The 20,387-nt window shown below is 41.2% G+C and overlaps 1 protein-coding gene across 2 annotated transcripts in view; it reads left to right on the top strand.

The window, feature by feature from the left end:
* The window catches only part of C3H1orf21 (chromosome 3 C1orf21 homolog), a 225,589-nt gene that overhangs the window by 39,699 nt on the left and 165,503 nt on the right, over positions 1-20,387 (top strand). The window contains exon 1 of one of the 2 annotated variants that reach the window (XM_057729000.1): positions 15,223-15,462. The exons of the other annotated variant lie outside the window; for it this stretch is intronic. The gene's annotated coding sequence lies outside the window, so the exon portion shown is untranslated. Of the gene's footprint in view, positions 1-15,222; positions 15,463-20,387 lie in introns of those variants that run through there. 2 annotated transcript variants of the gene reach the window in all.

Here is a 20,387-nt window from a genome sequence, read left to right as displayed (position 1 = left end):
TTCCTTTCCCATTTCCCTCTTTGCGAGGGACTGAGAAAGGACTGATTTAAAGTATGCAGTGCATATGTGGTGTCCCTTATCTTTGGAAAGTGCAGATCTGAACATACGACGTGCCCACATGGATGCTGCCAGTGGCTCCCATTACCTATGGGAAGAATGACAAAAAGCTAAGGATAGCAGCATGTGAAGACCAAAGCTCAGCAGGGCTACAACAAGAAGAAAATAGCATGTGAAGATGAGAATGATCCAACAGAAGGGGAGGTGCTGATAGTACAGGAGAAAGGGGAATAGTTCAGGAGAGACATCCTTGGTAGGTAAGGGGTGGGGAGGTTGGCCTTAGCAGAAAGAATACTGTTTGCCTTATAACCAGCTGGAAGGCAGAGTATGTGGAACAGATGCAGCTGAGTTGGTGGCGTAATTGTTGTAAAGACAGGGTAATTCTTTTTTCACGGCACCTCTTTTCTTTATGATGTGTATAATAAGTATCGGCTGAGAGTAATATCTGAGGTTTGAAAAAGTGGGAGTGGTCAGCGTGGAGAGCTGGCGCGTGCACAAACACAGGGAGCGTCGGGGAGTGTGTGGCCGAGTTGACTGCCCGTTAGAAGCGCTCAGCGTGAAGAGAAGTCATCACTTGTGTGGTCCGAGGCGGAGTGGCATTCAACCCAATTCCGCCCACGTCCCCAGGAGCCCGCGACTTAGCCACACGCTTCCCCGAAAGTCAGAGAAGCCACCTGATCTGTGCCTTACTGCTCCAGTCCCTACTGAATTGACTTGTTGTTAAGACACACGCTGCCTTTTCCTCTCCTCTGCCCTTCCTGGGCCATGTGCCACCCTCTTTCCCCTCTAGCTCTCCCTGGGTCATTCCCTGATCGCTCAGCAGTGGCAGGCACTGGTCTGTGTGCTGGGAAAGCAGCTGTGAACAAGGCAGATGAGGGCCCTGGAACATCTTCTCTGAGAAGGGGCGGCAGCCATGACCAAGGAAGAACAATTGCACACAGTAATTTCAGGTACCAAGTGCTGTAAGGTCTATAAACTGAGGCGGTGAAGTTGCGTGACTGGGGTGTGGGAGGAGGAGGAACTTCAGAAGGTTCCTCTGAGGACAGGACCTTTGAGTGGAGACCTGAAGGCTCGGAGAAAGCTGACCCTGGGGCATCTTCCGTCCCTTGCGGGGAAGAGGAGACCAGACGAAAGAGCAGTCCTGTGGGAGTGGGTGTTAGCCTGGGGTGAGGAAATCCTCTGGACATTCTTATTCAGGTGATTAAAATGTCTCAGTCCCATCCTGGAAGGAATCTCTCTCTTCTCCCTCCTTCTCTCTTTCCCTCCCTCCCCTACATTTCAACAACTATTCATTTCAGGAAACAAAATCATCCCGGAAGCACAAAAAGGGGTTTGATCTTCAGATCAAGCCCACTCCAAAATGAACTCAGAAAATGGACTTGTGACACACAATCAAGGCTGTTGTTTCAGTAACGCAAGCAAACAACAGTACATAAGGAAATCTTTCTCTGATAAGAAGTTCACCCAGACTTTCCCTTGGCTCTTGTTTTTCCTCCCATCTTAACTCCGTATGTTTGATTCCTATCTTACCTGAGGCTCTTTTTCACGTTTTCCCCCTGGTGTCCCACCCTGACTGTAAAGATGGCCATGGCTGTGGGTGAAGGTGGGCAGGAGGGCTGCAGGTACCAGGTTGTCCATGTGCTTGTTGGGTGGGGCCCAGAGGAACTTAGGTTTAATTTGCAGCCATAACATCACTTTATGGACTTTTCCTGGGACGGGGGAAGAAAAACAAACCAGGAAGGCTAAAAAAGGTTGCATTCTCAGACATTCTCAAAATTGACTTCCCTCCTCATGCCTGATGAATGTCATTTAGAATTTAGCTTAATTCCAAACTCTTGGGTGCCTTAGAAGTCCTGAGCATAGATAGCTAGTGGGAAGTTGCTATATAACAAAGGGAGATCAACGCGATGATGGGTGATGCCTTAGAGGGCCAGGACAGGGAGGGTGGGAGGGAGTCGCGGGAGGGAGGGGATATGGGGATATATGTATAAATACAGCTGATTCACTTTGGTATACCTCAAAAGCTGGTACAAGAGTGTAAAGCAATTATATTCCAATAAAGAGCTAAAAAAAAAAAAAAGGTCCTGAGCAGGTGGTACCATTCTGAGAAAAAATTTCATTTGCCAGTTATATTTCCCCTTCAGGGATTTGAGAGCCAAAAGGGATCTCGGAAGTTGTCTCGGTCACCCAGGGCGGTCCCTCGGTCCTCCTTCTGTGGCAGTGCTTTGTCTGGATGACTTGGTACGAGCAGAGCAGACTGGCCCCTCTCACTGTGCAGCCCCCTCTCGTACCGCAGTGTGCTGCTTCCCAACCTTTTTTCTTTCACAGGACCCATAGAAAATGATCACCTTAGCAAGGCATGTGGGGGTTCATAGACAAGGGTGCGCAAGGCGAGAGATGGCAAGGGGAGCCTGGGCTGGGGGCGGATACACAGAGCAGGGGAGTTGTATCGGCACAGGTAGAATCTGGTGGTGGCTTCTTTTTAGGAAGTGCTCCTAGTAGATTGTACTCCTTTACTAGATTGCGGGCCCCTTAAGGGTAGGCTCAGTTTGATTGCTCTTGAATACTTTAGGCCCTTGAAAAATTCTTTACAGCTGGGAGAGAGCCTAGGAACATGGTTGCCTTAAATGCAACAAGGATCTCTTCAGTGAGAAATAACTACAGAGAATTCTTGCTAAGCCTCATTCACAGGTTATATCTTTGGTCTGCCTCAGCTTTGAGTTCTGGTTCTGCCACTCACTGGCTGTTTCATCCCAAGCAGATCGCTTCATCTCTCGAGGGCATTTCCTCATCTGTGCCATGAGCATAACACTGTTTGGTATGTGACAGAGTCCAGACCCTACCCCAGAGCTATCTGACTTCAAAGCCATTGCTCTAAGTCACTCCATCGAAATCTCTGTGTAGAAGCCTTTGGTTAACACAAACACATTTATAAGACAAGGGAAAAGTCAGAGGTTGCATTTTTGGGGGGGAAGATTTTGTGATTTAGTTAAAATAGATATTGGCCAATCATGCCTGGATTTGTGAAGCAGTTGAGATTCATCATATCAATACATTATTAGGCGTAATATTATGTTTTAGAGTTACACAGGTGGTCAAAATAAAGACGGCCTGGAAAGGTAGGAGAAGAAATGAGCCTGATGATTTCTTAAGGTTTTTGTGGTTGTTAACGGAGCGGAAATTAAAATGAAGTAAGAATTCAGCTTGGTTACAAGTCAATGTATGTAAAGAATCCCACCCCCACCCCACCCCCAAGTAATATTAGACTTGTTTCTGGCTTCTATGTTCCCAGTTCTGAGTGGGGCTGAATCTCATGAGAGAGGGTCCACTACGCTGGATTTTAAATGGTTGTTGGGAGAGGACAGTAGGAAGTAATAATCTGATTTCTCCACAATAGATATTGATTGCTTTGGTAGAAATTAGCATGATTGAGACTTGCCTCAAGATGAATAGCACCAGAAGATATGTCAATTTGCTTATTTTCTTTTTTTAGTATTAGAGGAAACTGTCTAAATATTTGCCTTGAGGAAACCTGATGATTCTAAAAGCTTCTTTGAAAGACGTTTACTAAGAAGTTGAACAAACATATTCTGATATAGTAATTTGGGGAAACATTTCTGACACTTTAAAGGTTATAATATAAACAACAAATATATATATATGTGTGTGTGTGTGTGTGTGTGTGTGTGTGTGTGTGTGTGTGTGTGTATATGAAGGAGAGAGGCATGCTTTATAAAGTTTGTGAAGTGTATGTCCCTTAAAAGTGTGTATTAAGTTATGCATTAAACATTTATATTAAAAAAATTACCTTTCCCAATTAAAGGCACCTGGCTGAGCACCCAGCCAGATTCTACATTTTCCAAGAAAATCAAGTGCTAGAAATGTGGCATTTCCTTTTGAATGTTGGTGCCGGAGATACATCAAAGATACTGGAGGAAAATCTTACCAGGTTCTCCCTATAATTTGAACTGAAGGGTCCTATTTGATGGGGTTTTTTTGTTGTTGGACCCAACATCCTGGGTAAACTGAAAATCCAGTTACTCCCTTTGGAGAGTCATCAGAGAAAAAGCATCTCCTTAAAATTCTAAGGCTTCTGATAGAAGAAGGCTTCCTCTTTTGGTTGGTGGAAATTTCCATTCCCAGGATACATATTCATTTTTACCTCAATGCCGCTTCCTCTTGGTTTTGTGACTGAGTTATTTTTAGTGAGTTACCATGCGTCTCGTCATTCCCTGCTTAACTATGCTGCCTCTTTTACTTCTCTTTCTTCATTAATTAATTCCCACAGCTCTTTTCTTAAACCCTTCATACACTGAGAAATATTTTAATTTTTTATGTTCCTCTTAAAAAAGAGGGAAGTATCTGGTTTGCCTAGAAATGAGGTATCAGACCTGCCCCGAATCAGATGTTTGATTCCAGGCTTATATTTGTCTGTCTTATAACACAACTTGAATTTATTCACTAGTTTCTTAGATTTTTATTCTAACTAAAAGACCCAATTCCAAAATAAGAGGGCGGTAGCAATGTTGTGTGCTCATTATGTGCCAATGCTGTGCACATTCATGACTTCATTTATGATAAGTGATATCATCCCCATTTTATAAATGAGTAGGCAGAGCTAGTCATTTTAACCACTGTGCTTATACTGTCTAGTAAAGGTACAATTCTGAGCTAGTTGGAAATTTACTTGTGTAGTTAAAGCTGCTGTAAACCCAAGATAATGTTTGATTTTTTTACTCAGTTTAGATGTTAAAGAATTTGACAATAATAAAAGAAATGTATGGGTCATTTTGCAGTGCTTCATGTCCAGTAGGTATTGATGTTTATAGGGGTTGATATTCATTAGTAATATTGGGAGTAGATATCAGTGAATGTCACAGCCAAACTCTTGGACTCCTTTCAGTTATATTGTGGTCAGTGCATGGAACAGTCCTAGTAGAGGGCACCATGGATTTTTAGGTCAAATAGAACTTGATTCGAATCCCAGCTTTTCCCCTGCTCTTGGATGACCTTGCAAGCTCCCCAGCCCTTCTAATCTCAATATATTCATGTGTAAATGGGAATAATAATACCTCACATTGCTATCGTGATGATTAAATTAAATGGGAAAAATGTATGTAAATTGCTTAGAGCCTTACACATAATATTCAGTAGCATGGCAGTTGTGAATAACAGTTATCATAGTCATGCAATAGAATCTCTGAGTTGAGAAGAATCTTAGGGTCAGAGAGACCTAGTACCAGTTCTGGTTCTACTAGCAGTGACGTTAGCCCAGGCACTAGCCTCCCTGAGTCTCTATTTCCTCATCTGCACAACGGAGATAATGTTTAACAGGGGATTATGATAAAGATTATATGAAATATGACATCTGTAAAGTGTCTAGCACTAATTAACCCTCATAGATGGTGGTGACCCCCTCCCTTTAAGCTGACAACCTCTGGGGACAGGGCAGCTCTAGCTGGAATTGTTAGAGCTTTACTAACACTGAACCTTCGTTTCCCTGTGACATTTGCCAGTTTGGCTCTCATCCCATGATCTGATTGGGAAAGTTATTTTTGCTCCCTGATTCGATCTAGAAATATTGTTAGGACCCTAACCCCCTTGCTTGATTGTTAAGATTAAAATTCTCATTCTTCTGCAGTTGATCTTTATCTCCATCTTCCTGGATACATTCTGTGCTGAACAAAAATATTTGTGTTCATGAAAAAAAAAGTTCTAAATCAGAGGAATGTGACAGGCAGCGTGTCAGTAGATTGGATAGTTCAGTACTCTGTGTGGTTGTTGCCAGTGATTCAGAATTTAATATGGAGATAACATTTTAAATAATTTAATGCTAAGTGTGACATATTAATTTATTTGATCTCTGCTCCATTCTCCCTTTCTGTGTGCCTTCACATGAAGCACTATGGTTTGAAGTCAGTTAATAACAGTAGTATTATGCTGGGTTTGAATGTGAAGAAAACATGAACAAAGTAGCTAAATAAAGCATTTTCCTGTGCATTTTTCTGAAGGGAGTTCCCCTGCTTCAGGATCTTCGGGGAGGTTTAGGTGCAAAATCCCTTAATCATATACTTAGCATTTCTACTCCTTACGTGCAAATTTATTTGATTTCTGTGGGCTGTTCCCGTGTGCCCTGCATAAATAGCTCTGGGTGAGATTATTATGTGTAATGTTAGATCTTACCTAACCTGCTTTTCAATGTTTTGGAACTGAGAGTGCAATAACTATTCTGATGTGAATAGTTATTTGGTTTTAAAATCCAAAGTTGTGTTCGCCACTGGCTGCCAGATTTTATATTCCACTGGCTAACAAGTCTATAAATACCAAGTTAGCTTTCCTCCCTTCTCTCTCAGAAGGAGACTTCATCTCCAGTAGCGCTCGTGATGTGCACATGCCCAGTGTGGGCTCCTGGTGCCCTCAAAGGAAGATTTCCTTTATAAACACCGTACCCGTAAAAGATAGTTTGCCTGCTTGGTGTTCTTTCAGGAGCAGTGGGAGAATTCTTCACCCCAAGTTATTTTCCCTGCTAATTACACTGTTGGTCATTTATTCCTGTGGGATCCACATCTCTCCTTCCCACCCCACCATGTTTCCCTGGAGGGACAGTACTTAAGTCCCTAGTACTTAATTATTCCATGAAGTCCCTTTAACTAGCCCCCTTTTCCAGAGCTGCAGAAGGGATGGTAGGGCAAGGGTGGGTTCCCATTGGTCTGGAGTCCCTGAAATGGGGGTATCAGGCACTGAAATCCAAGCAACGCCTGAAGTGCCTGGTTTCCACTGTGTTCAGATTCCTTGGGCAGGAAGGGAGAAGGCCCAGTCCCAAGACTGAGGTTGTATATGGGCAGCATTTTCCATAGTGATCAGAAGTAAACAACAGCCTTCTCGGATGAGCTGGTAATTGAAAATTCTTTCAATTAAAAAAAAAAATTATGGCTTTTGGGTGGGTGCAGGGAAGGTACAGCCTCCTAAAATGCCTTCCATCCCAGTTTGTTCAACTTGTATCTCTTTGGAGGGCTCTGCCTCCCAGTAAGGGAGTCCTAGAAAGAGATGCCAGGGCCCAATTGTCACAGTCTCTGCAAAGGAGGATTCTGAATCTTTTACCTCCGTCCATCTGTCCTCTTACTTATCTACTCTCAAAGTGGACTGGGTTCGAGGGGCCCACTTACTCACTAGCTGTGAGACTTTAGGGAAGTCACATTACACTTGAACCTGATTTCCTCATGTAAAAATGAATATGTGGTATACCTTCCTACTCTCCACCTTGCAAGGTTGTTATGAGGAAATTGAGGCTAGTGCTTCATCCAAGCATTCAAAAAACACACGATAAATACCAGGTAGGGGGTTTATGTTAGTACAAAGGCAGGACGTGTTCCCCTATCTAAGGAGATAAAGAGAGCACTCTTCTTTTTTTTTTTTTTTTTTTGAGAGCACTCTTCTAAGCAAAGAAGATTCCATCTCACCTGTCATACCCTCAGTGTGTAAGTACCTAGTGTGGATATAGTATTTGTTCAGTGGTCACGTGTAGTGTGTTTTGTGCTGTAATACAAGGGTGAGTCAAAAATTATCCGCACCCTGGCCGTAGAATTTATTTTAATTAACTTTTAGAAAAGACAAATATATCATTTTTTGACATAATCTCCTTGCTTTTCAATACACTTTGTCCATCTGTCAACAAGCTTTCATATTCCCTCATTAAAAAATGTTTTAGGCTGAGCTGAGGGTCACGAATACACCGCTCTCTTCACTTCTTCCTCAGAAGTGAATCTTCATCCTTGTAGGGCTGCTTCCAGGGGACCAAACAGGTGAAAGTCCAGTGGAGCAAGATCAGGACTATAGGAAGGATGCTTTAACACCTCAAAACGAAGTTTTTGCAGAGTGTGGACAATGTGGGCAGAAGTGTGAGGACATGCATTGTCATGCAAGATCACAGTGCCCTTGGATAGCAGTCCTCTGAGTTTAATCCGAAGCTTAGGCTTCAGCTCTTCAATAAGCATCTCACTGTAACAAGCACTGTTGATTGTTGAACATTTTTCTTGATAATGTTCCAATACTGGCCCTTGAGAATCCCAGAAAAGTGTAAGCATCAATTTTCCAGCTGATAGTTGACTTTTGAACTTTTTCTTGGTTGACGATTGAAGATGTTTCCTTTCCAAACTCTACCATTTACTCTCAGGCTCATAGTGATGAATCTATGTCTCGTCACCAGTAATGATTCTCTTTAAGAAACTTTCACCTTCCTTAGGGTATCGGTCCAGATTTTGTTTGCAGATGTCCAAACGCTTCTGTTTGTGCTCTCCTGTGAGTTGTTTCAGTACCCATCTTGCACAAACTTTTCAACACCTAAGTCTGTCATGGATTACTTCGTTATGAGGTGTTAAAGCATCCTCTCTATAGTCCTGATCTTGCTTCACTGGACTTTCACCTGTTTGATCCCCTGAAAGCAGCCCTACAAGGACAAAGATTCACATCTGATGAAGAAGTGAAGATAATGGTGACTTCATGGCTCATGGGTCAGCCTAAAACATTTTTTAATGAGGGAATATGAAAGCTTGTTGACAGATGGACAAAGTGCATTGAAAAGCAAGATTATGTCAAAAAATGATATATTTTATATCTTTTCTATAAGTGAATTAAAATAAATTCTACGGCCAGAGTGCAGATAACTTTTGACTCACCCTTGTATTATATGTGACTCCATATGGGATGATAGCAAGATGGCGGATGAGTCTTCCATAGGTGTGGAAAGACCTTCCAGCAGAGATAATGTTTGAGCTGGATCATGATGGGTGATGAGCAACATTTTATGCAAAATTTAATCTGTTGCCCAGGTTTTTTTACATTTCACAGTGGGCTGTCACTGGTCTCTGGACTGGCATCTGAGAAACACTCCTTGATTGTTAACTTGTCCATTCATCCTAATAAAATCACCTTACCAATGTGTTTATAAGTGCTTTTAGCAGGCTTGTTTTCAGATGAAGGTTTTCAAAATATACAATTTTATGATGAAAAAACCTCTTAATTTATCTGAACCCCTTTTTTTAACCTGATACTACTGCACTTTAAATTAAACCATGCTTTGTTTTTAGGTCTGACGTTTGTTCCTAATGGCAGAGTAATTATAGTGCACAGGAACACTCAGTGAATCGGAACATACTTGCTATAGATGTTCAAATAGAATTTGTTCTTTTGAGGCAGGGACAGGAGAAAAGTCACAGACAGTGAGACATTTTCCAGAGGGCAGGTTGACAGAATGAATGTGTCCCTTAGGGGGCATCAGTTAATGGAGCTCTGTTTCTTACAAGTACATTTTGTAAAATGAAAGTTTTGGGCCCTAGAAAAAAATGTCATGTGAGGATAATGGTGAAAATTAATTAAAAGGGTATACATAATCTTAGATCTTCTTCCTTATTACTGTTTTACTGTAATAATTACCACAATGTTGTATTATTGGCTAAATACTTCCCTTGTGGGGTTGAGGGATGTGATTATATGAACTCTGTGTTTATAAGACAAAATAGTCACCCATATGAGTTATATGGTAGAGACCCCTCTCCAGTGAATGTTCTTGAGATAGAAAATCTTTAAGCACAGAAACTTCTAATTCTGCAAAATTTAATGATAGACTTTTTAAAAATCAGGAAATGCTTCACACTTTTGATCAAGGGTAAATGCAAGATAATGTAGTCTTTTCTTCTTGATGCCTTTAGGATTATTGTGATGCGTGCCAGTTATTACCGTGAATGCTCTGGAGAGATGCTCAGGACTGCTTGAAATGGTCCAAGAGCATGGTGCTTTATGAGTAGAGAAAGCAGTTGCTTTTTATATTTTTCTGTTTCTTTTTTCATCATCCACTGTCTTTTATGCTGTGCTTTTCCCTGTTCTTCAACCTCACCTTTTTCACTGGCTTCTTTTCCATAGCAGACAAGCATGATTTGCCAGCCCCATCTTTTATAAAATCCTGTTTGTATGTCTCCTGATGGAACTCAACACCCTCTAGGAAGTATTCTTTCCAAAATATTGACCCTGAATCTAATCAAACCTCTATATCCAAGTACCAATATATGGGACACAGAGGAATAAAGTGAATGTTCAATGATACTTCAAGGATGCAGTCAGCAAAATTAAACAAAACAATTTTACAGAATAAATGAATAGGGAGTGAAAAAAAAGACAGACAGACATGCAGGGGGAACCCTATAGATTAAAAGAGACTAAAGAGACCCATCAGCCAGTTATAGTGTGTGGACCTTATTTGCATCCTGATTTAAACAAACTGAAAAGAAAATGAAAAAAATATGAGGCAGTTGGGGAAAGTCGAACACTAGCTGAATATTTGATGATTTTAAGGATTTACTATTATTATTTTAAGATGTGATAATGCTGGCATGGTTATGTTTTTTAGTATCATCCTTTTATAGATAGATATTGATATGCAGGAGTGAAATGATATGAGTTGATAATTCTTGAAGTTCAGGCATAGGTTGCAAGGGGCTCCATCATACTGTTCTCTCTACTTTGAATATGTCCGAAATTTTCCATAATATTAAAAAAACCCTACCAAATTAAAACTCTACTTTGAAGCCCAGTCCTGTCTAGCTATACAACCCATTATTTCATGTACATTTCTAGAAAGAGTGCTCTGCAGTCATTGTAGAGGCAGAAATTTTCCTGGCAACTCTTGTGGTGTCGTCTTCTGTGCCCTGTTTCTTAACTGTCTCCTTCCTAAGCCCTCTTCTCTTCTTGCTTTATACTATAAATACTTAATCTGTGAGTTCATAGATGAACTTCGTCTAAAATATAGTGCCTTTTCTGTATTTGCAAATATGCATTTTTTTAGGGGTTAGGCTCATAACATTGACCAGAATCTTAAAGGTCCATGATGCTAGAAGGTTAAGAACCACCTCACTGCCCGCTGCCCTCAGCAGTCACATTCATAGAGTTTTCTACTTGCACATTTTGTGGCTCATATTTGGTCTCTGGTCCACAACTCTGTCCTGGGCTTCAGTCCCTTGCATTCGTTTGTCTGCTCTTTATCTTCACTAATACCTCAAAGATAACATTTAGGTAATGGTTTTACTGTTTACCCAATTGCTATTCATGCCAAATACCTCTCAATTAGCCTAGATTTCACTTTCTTCCTTACATAACACCTGCATCTAAATAGTCATCAAACTCCTATTATTTTACCTCCTAAATGATATTTTTTGTGTCCTTTTCTTATCTGATTATAGTGTTTTCATTTGGACGCTCACCATCTCGCGTCTAGCTACTAGACTACCACTGGAATCCTTTTTACCAACCTCCTTGCTCTTAGCCCAGTCCCTTCTGTTCCCAGAAATGATGTTGCTAGCACAAAAATCTGATGGTTTCACCTCTGTGTTGACATCAGTGGCTTACAAGGTCTTAGCAAGACCCTTCATTTTCCAGCCCCTGTCTCCCTAAGCAGTCTCATTTCCTGACACTCCCTCCTCAGGCCTATTTAGAGCATGACATACTTGTCACATCTCCTAAGCTTTGCTTATATACTCACTCTGCCTGGAGATCAACACCCCTTCCACCACTCTGCCTTACTCATCTTGTCAACATGGGAAATACGGCTTTACCCTTCAAGTCGATAGGATGACTCTTCTCTCAGAGGCGTCCTGGATGGTCCTCTTAGAGCTCTTGAGAGCTCCTCAAATGCTCACTCTGCCATTCACACAAACTGCCATTAAGTGGTGGTGTTTTTAATTGCCTTGTAATTGTTTATAGGCTATAAGCTAACCTGTTACTACCTTCATAGCACCTTTGAGACTCTAGCTTTTGCCCAGTCCCGAGGACATGAGTGTTAAGTAAATAGCTGTTGAATAAATGCCGACGTTGGTCTCCAGAGACCATTTTTCCTTCGTGTGGGCACCACCTTGAGCTCTTTTGAGGAAATATTGGCAGGGAGACCACAGGGCTCCTTTTCCTCTTGGATCCCATTTCCTGAAGAGAGAGGTGTCCTGAGTAGCCACTGAGAGCAGTAGGTGAGAGACCATTTTCAAGCAGAAGTTTTTCTTTGGTGACTTGATTATTTCCCTCTCTTTCTAGGTTCTCCTGTTCTCTCCCATTTCTTTTCTCCTTTTTAAAATTGAAGTATAGTTAATTTACAATATTATATAAGTTACGGATGTACAATATAGTGATTCACAATTTTTAAAGATTATACTCCATTTACAGTGGTTATCAAATATTGGCTGTATTTCCTGTTCTTTCTCATTTCTTGGTGACTCCTTTAAAAATGGGTGAGTAAAGCATCTGAAATAAGACTACTCTCTTCCTAAACTTCCTACCTACATATATGTATTTTTCAAATGAGTCAAGGTGATTGAATTTTATTTTGAACTTACTTTGTAGTATTTTTAGCCATGAAAATAGGGGTTTAACTATCTTACTACCCAGGAGCCACTGAACTTAATATTGATAATGGAGCCATTTCCCCAGAACATTATTATTTAAACCTTCTGAGAACAGTTTTAGTCAGAAAAGGCTTTGTCAATGATCACAACAATATCTCAAAATTAAGATCTCTATCGCCAGTATATTTATAAGCCTACATATTAGTGGCTGTGAGTTTGTATCTAACTGTGTGTCTCCGTATAGTCTTCCTTCAGCGTTTTGTACCCTCATCCTGCCAGGTCCAAGGTGGAGAAGGCAGGGTCTGCTAGCCCTTAGTCATGAAAATAGGAAAGCAAGGCTTACATTGGATTCGGGACATCACATAAAAGGCTTCCTGCCTGGTGTGTGGGGTGTGAGTAACAGACAGAACACAAGACGGAGGGAGGTATCTTTATGGTATTATTGGGGTGTGTGGTGTCTTCCACTCCAGGCGTATGAGTCACTTGTTTAGAAGACAGCTCAGTGAGGTCGTAGGTGGAGGCCTGGCACACCCATCGAGGGGCTGGTGCAGAGAGGTTGCATGAAAGATTTATGGCTCAGGGTTCCATCAGAGAAGCACCCCTTTGCTAGGTTCCCTGGGGCCAGTGAAGTGGAGAGCATGACCTCCACGCTGCGTGCAGCCCTCTCTGGGGCCCTCCAGGCCCAGTGCTCCTCCAGGCAGGGTGCTCATCACTGCCCTTTCCTGGACTCCTCTACCTCCAGTCAGAACTTGCTAGGTGTCTAACCAGCTAACCTGGAGCACTAAATCAGGGCAGGGTTAATGGTAGAATATGTTGTTTGCCCAACAGTATGTGTATTTTAATGGATATCAACAATGCTTTAATACAAAGAATGAGAAATCTGTGAGTTCTATGGTGACAGGCAACAGAGATGATAATCCCAGTGAGGTACCTACCTTGTAGGCTGTGGCATACCTGAAAGGTGTACACACACGCCCACACACACACACACACTCAGCTAGGTAAAGGTTACCAACGTAAACATATAACCAAATTGCCTGTCCTTTTGCTTTAACTTTCCTGTGCTCTGCTATGTCCATATCAGTATTAAACTTAATTAAATTTCATCTGGATGAAAGGCTTTATAAAGGTCAGGAAGAAAACCTAACTCATTTTTCTGTGCTAATGAGTTCTTTTATTCTTTAAAATCAGAAATGAGGATGGAGAAAAAAAGAAGTGTCAGTTGACCTCTGAATTCACCAGCATAAAAATTGCTTGTTAAAGCTCTGATTTGAAAAAATGAATTACACAAAAATCATCGCCACGCCCTTTGCTTTTTAAAATTTTGTATTTTTACCCAATTTTGGACTGTTGATTTTAATCTCAATCTGCTCATCAACAGTTGTAGTATTGTGCTTTGCGACTCTAAAAAACTCTATACACACACACACACACACACACACATACACACACTTCTCTGAAAACTTTGGCATGGGTACACAGTATGTTCAAAAACAAATGAATTAAAAGTTAGCAGCTGAACTTACCCCCAAGTGAGTTGCATGCTGGAGGCCTCTTCTGCTCCAAGTTCACAAAAAGGGCATTGGTGAATGGTAAGCATCTGAAAGCTGAAGTTTGCCATGTTTATAAACTTCTTGAGCAAATTCTCCATTGAGTGATTACATCCTTTATAAATAATTTCGTTTTTAGAAATAAATGTTAATGTTAGTTTGTTATTGGAGAGGAATAAAAGCCCCAACCAGTCCCCAAGTGATCTTTTGCTTTCCCTGGAAGGCGAAATATTTTGTGACATTGAAATGAGAAGTCGAAGCCAACGACTTAAATGAAATTTCCCTCTGGATGGCGTACAGAATGTATCTTAAACGCCTAGACGTGTGTGTGCAATGCAGACGTGTTCCTGATGAAAATTTTATGAAATACTTCTCATTAGCAAGATAGAAGGTTCGGTTGGCAGGAGTAATGGTATCACCACTGTGTCTCCTATTAAGGGCTTGTTCCCTTGAAAAATATTTTGATGTCTAGAATCCCCAGAGCCTAGTGCAGAGCAGAGTTCCCCCTTTTTTGCAGTTGTGGGGGTGAGACCATCTGTCTCAACAGTCCAAAGGGAGACCGCACGTCTCACCTCATTGCTGGGGTCACCGTCAGATGTGGGTCACTGGAGAATGTTGTGTTTGTCAGAAGCAGCAAAACTAAGGGTTGCCCCAAAGTAAGCTCTATGGTTTTCTGCTTGGGAAATAAGGTCATACTTGCCTTGTGTATTATCAGCCTGACCCCAGCGTGGCCAGGTGGCAGAAGAGAGTGTAACCACCACATGCGTTGTTTGCACGTAGGCAGGCTGTGATTTGTATACCTTTTCATGGACACGTCGGTGTGGCTGATGGCTCAGAACAGGCTTTGGCTGGCCTTTTTGTGGCTAAATAACACACGGGAAGATCTGTGAATCACTTTATTTATGGTGTCACACAGGACCGGCGGGACTGTTAGGTTATACGAGGTAGGAACAGAATCTGTATCTTGCCCATTGATTCAGCCTGTCCCCTCTTGAGCTCTCTCTGTCTGTCTTGTGTCCCCAGCACAGTTTTATCATGAACTGCTCTAGTTGATGAGCAATGTTGAAGGCCTTTAACAAATTTAGTAGTTTTGCCCCACCTCTATTGTTTGTGCCTTAAAAGCTTTCCCTGGCCTCCTGAATGGAAAACTTTCCGTCAGAAGAAAGCATAAAGCCCTCTGCTGAGGCTATGATCACCATGTTCCAGGGGCCACTGGTCCGTATTCCCCTCCTTAGTGGTAAACAACCTGCCTGACGAGGAACCACAGCCTGTTTCTAGAAAAATCTTAGAGATGGGACGTATCCTATGAAATATCTCTCAGTGTGGAGGACCACAGCCCGCATCCCTTTGGGGAGAGGAAGCCAGAGCTGTGTTGTAGCCAAGCTCAGCCGGAAGAACTGAGCCCCATTCGGTCCTCCAGAGACTTTACGAGCAGAACTGAGTGTTAACTGACTTTGGCACCTTTGGAGCCCCAGGTAAGCACAGCATCGCCTTGGGTGCAGGTAGAGTGCAAAGCCATGCTTCTGCCTGTGTTTTGCTTTTGTTTTGCAATTCTTTCTTTGCTTTCTGTATGATTTTAAAGTATTGACTAATAGTTCAGTATCACGTTTTTGCTAGATCTGCCTTTCTCATGAAAATAATGTTTCTTTTTCCTAAAGGAAAGGACGTAGTGTAAACATTGGCCTGCGTTTCAGTGTTTTGTCTTTTCCTTCATTTGCTGAACCTACCCATGTTAATATTCTCTTTTGTTCCAAAGCCTTGACTTTCCTTGACACTGCCGCCTATTTCAGCTTTTAATCTCTAAAGAAATCTCAACCCAAACTGGTTTTTTATTAGGTTATTTGTTCATAACTGCCGTGTTTGACTTGCTCTTCAAGAAATAGCTGTTAGTTTTATGTGTGAAACTTCAGGGATTAAGGGACAGTGAGTGCCAGATATTTTACAGCTTTTGTCTACCTAAGGTAGAGTTTAAGGAAGCTGCTCTACTGCTTTCCCCAGAACGTGCTTTTAAATTGCAATTTTGAAAAGTCAGCTCCAAAAGAGAAGAGAGATTATATTTAATCTTTTCTTTCTGGCAGTTGGAGAGATGGGTTGAAATTTCTTTCTAAACTCGAAAACAAGAAACAAAGCATTGTATGAGAGCAGGATAACATGCATCGTGTGGAGTCTCCAAGTGCTTTATGCTAAACGTAAACACTGGCAGCGGACCCACAAGGAAAACACTAAAAATTACATGTAGAGTGAATTTATTTTGTTTTATTTACTTTTGGAAAGACAGTAAGTGGGGGCTTGCGTATATTTAAAATTCAATCCTTATCCAATAATTGAAGCTGAGAATCAAAGGAAAGGCTAGGCGTATTTCAGGTTTTGACATATTCGATACACTTCATTCAGTAAGATACGGTTGAGTAGATAGAAACTTTGAATTTTGTATGGATAATCTATTATCAAAGTTGGTGTAAATCGAATCAGTACTTACTGTCACAGATACTTAGGTAAGTTTAGTGGTAAATCCGCCAGCTGTGGCAGCATAACCCACTCATCACGAGCATATGAAAGAGATAGGATCTCTCAAAGTTGTCTGGTACCGTGGCGTGGTTGCCCTAAATTCCTTAGAATTATAAATTACTGATCCCAAGCAGGTGTCAGACTAGTCTCAGATACTGGCATTCTTTGGAGGGATTAGGGGTAGAAAATATATTTATTTTGCATAGGCTATTTTTAATTAGTCAGTTATGTCCTTATTTCAAAACGGTCTAGATTCTGAAAGTAGGAATTAGAATTTACTGAAGCGTGATGGGTCGTGTATGTCTGTGATAACTACCCTGTCATGTGAATTTTGAATCCTCAGAGTTCCACCGTTAAAGATCATATAAGTATTTGTAGGTTTGTCCCTAACCTGACATTTTAAAAGGCCAAGTGAGCCCTCTCCAGACTTTTGGTGCCAGTGTCATTATACTGTCTCAAAAGTTAGAAGGAGCCTTAGAGGTCACCTTCAGCCACAAATGTAAGGTGACCTGTCTTATAATTCAACTTGTAAATAAAACCTGTTAGAACAGTGCTTTTGAAACTTCTGTGTGCATAGGAGTCACTGGGGATTTGTTAGAATTACAGGTTATGAGATTCAGGGTAGAGCCTGAGAGTCTGTTTTCCTAAAAAGATCCCAGGTGGATCCCAATCCTGTTGGCCCCTAGATCACACTTTGAGAAATAAAGTCTTAGAAAGTAGCTGTGAGATAGCCAGCTTCCCTCCCCCACCCCCAAATTAGACACTTTATTTATTTATTTATTTATTTATATTGAAGTATGGTTGATTTACAATATTGTGTTAATTTCAGGTGTACAGCAAAATGATAAGGGTATACATACATATATGTATATGCTTATGCATGTGTATACATCTGTGTTCTTTTTATGCATTCTCTCTATGGTGTTTTGTTGGCTCCAGTGTTTTCCTGCTTTGGGGAAAGCAGTGAAAATACAACCGTAAATGGTTACCTTTCTGGGATTGCTAATATTGAGATTTACCATAAACTCTCTCACAGTGACCACTTAAAGCTCCATGTCTTCCTTGTTTCCAACAGATCTCAAGCACCTTGAATGACTCCTGGCCTGTGCTGGGCTCTGAGTAAATATCTGCTGAATGAGGTCATGATTAGATAATTAGATGAATGTATAACATTCAGATTTGGGGATATTATGAGTACTCTTTATTTTGTGTTTTTGCTGTCAAATTTTTAATAGCCCCTGGAAACACATCAAGAAGCTACATAGTTCTCCAATGTGTGTAGTGTGTATAGTCACTTTCACACATGTGTGTGAAAGTTCCCTTTCCCTCCTTGACACCCTTCTGCCCCCTTTGGATCTTTACCTTTACAGATAGAAGACTCATTATATTAGCTTTTCCTAAAATCCGAGCCATTTCATTTTGTTCTGTTTCTCTCTGGGCCATTTCTCCTTTCATCATGTCATTTGTGTTTAGATCAGTGGACCTGATATGCTGTATCACAAATATGGTTTATACAAGATGAGGTCAGAGTGTAAGAAACCCTTTATGCTGTGTTTCCAGTAAACTTTCTGAAGATAACCAAAAAAAAGCAGTTACATAATTCTCTGTGTATGTACTCGAGTGTGTGTGTGTGTGTGTGTGTGTGTGTGTGTGTGCGCGCGCGTGTGTACATACACTGGAACCTGGTTCTTACTTGCTGTGAGTTGTCAGGTTGACACCTGACCTCTTTTCATTGCTTCCTGCTTAAATTTAACTTCCTCTTTGATGAACCAGGTTAGGTAATTTCATTATCATAACTAACAGCTTAAAGGCAATAGGAAGAGTTTACTTCTGCAATAGAAACTTGATGACCTTCAGAAAGGTTATGATATGTTAATATTCTTTCATAGTGAAATATTCCCACTCTTCCTCTTTAGAAACAATTATGATAACACAAGTCCCAGATTGATATTTTTCATGTTAAAATCCTCCAAGTGTCCACTCACATCCCTTCTGCACAGTCTTTCTTGAATCTGTTCAGGCGTCCTTTGCAACTTGGTTTATGCTAGCCATAGCAACCATCTTACGATATTGCACTTTCTTACTTGCTCATCTTTTACTCTCTAACAGTCACTCCATTGGAGACAAATACATTTATCTATATAGTCGTATATGTCCAGGTGTGCCTAAGCTAGTGCTGGCCCGCAGCAGCAGTAAATGTTGACTGCAAAAAATGAATGAATGAATTGTTGCAGCATTTGGAAAGAGACAGAAGACCAAACCAAGCAGAAGTTGTCTGGGGCAGCTTGCTGGAGAAAGTGATGCTGATCGTGTGGTTTGATGTTATCCCTTGCCTTATAATTATGATAACATTGCTGCCAATAAATTAGGCTTGTAAATAAATGCTCCATAAAAAGATGGTGTTGCTGCATACAGCAGTAAGCTACAGATATTTACAGTGTGTTCTGAATTGAATTCTTACTTATAGGAGAGAACTTGTTGGGGACATAGAAAGTACGAGAATTGCATCTGACGTCTTGAGAGGAAAATTGGCACGTTCAACAAACACTAAACAAAGATGAATAACATGGCTACCTGCTTTCAAGAAGCTTATGCTCTCCTGACGCGTGGGCTAACACCAAATAGACTGTAAGGAGCTCTGTGGTGGAGAAGCAACCAAAGTGTTGCAAGAACCCAAAGGAAAGAGACCTGGATTCCTGCTGCAGGTGGTAGAGGCGAACTAGTAGGATAGAAATGTTTTTTTTACGTAGTTTCTATCTCCCTTATGTTTTTTACGTAAATTCTCTCTCTCGCTTTCTGAAGTGGAATCAGTATGCCGCAGGCAATCTGACCTCTTTGTGCGCACCCACGTGAACGCTGGTCGGGGGCTCAGTCAACTGAAAGCTGCTGTCCCTGTACTACGTTGTGCAGCCTCTGCTGGACTCTTGCATCTGCTCCTAGTTCTCTTGTGCCTCTTTGTTGGGAGTCTTGCCAGCTGTCAGTGTGCTTACTTCCCCATCTTCGGTCTGATTTGTTATGGGCTGTAACAGATAAAGGGAAAGTGAGATTGCATCATTTTTGAGTGTCCTGAGGCATTTTTATGGGAGTGAAGCTTAGTGTAAATATCATTTAGGCAATCGTAGCCGTTTTTATCATTTAATGGCATGTATACTTCCTGATACGTATTCCCTTATTTATAATGAGAGCTATCTTCTAGAAGGATCTACTAAGGGCTTGGTAACATGGTAGTTGCTTTGTAGACTTTGCTTCAAATGCTCAGAACTTACCCTCCAAGGTAGATGGTGTTTATACTCATTTAATAGAAGAGGAAACTGGAGTTTAAGAGATTAATTAACTTTCCCTGGGTCTCATAGCTGGAAAATAGTAGATCCTGTTTCTTCCCTAATCTGTCGGACTCCAGAGTGTAGATTCTTTTAACTGCTCCATCCTGCCTCTGTAGGTGCAGTTGAGTGTCCTATGCTAGGTGTGGGCGATACTTGGCCCAGGGAGACTCAGGGTCCTGCCCTCATGGAGCTTTGGCTGGGGGCCAAAGTATTTGAAGCCTGGGTAACTGATCCCAGTAGAGGAACTATTACTATTTTGTAGTGTAGAGTACAGATTTTTCGAGTGGTGTTTGCCCTTTTGTTTGTCTTCTGCTAATATTTGCTTCTCTTTGGGAATTTGACCAAAGATTGATAGGGGGAAAGGTTTGTTACAATCTTCTAGTCATTTATTCATCTGTGTTGGGTCCCATTGGGGAAACAGATAAAAGCAATCTTCTCTAAAGGAGTTAACGTATATACTGCTAGATCTAGACTATTTGAAGCAATAAAAACTGTATATTATGCTTGGCCTGTGTGTACTGAATAGTAAATGGGTGTGGTTTTGACTCTGCTGTAACTTGAAATAACTC

Source organism: Hippopotamus amphibius, chromosome 3, assembly GCF_030028045.1.
Source record: "Hippopotamus amphibius kiboko isolate mHipAmp2 chromosome 3, mHipAmp2.hap2, whole genome shotgun sequence".
NCBI lineage: Eukaryota > Metazoa > Chordata > Mammalia > Artiodactyla > Hippopotamidae > Hippopotamus > Hippopotamus amphibius.
This window is presented reverse-complemented; position numbering and strand designations above follow the sequence as displayed.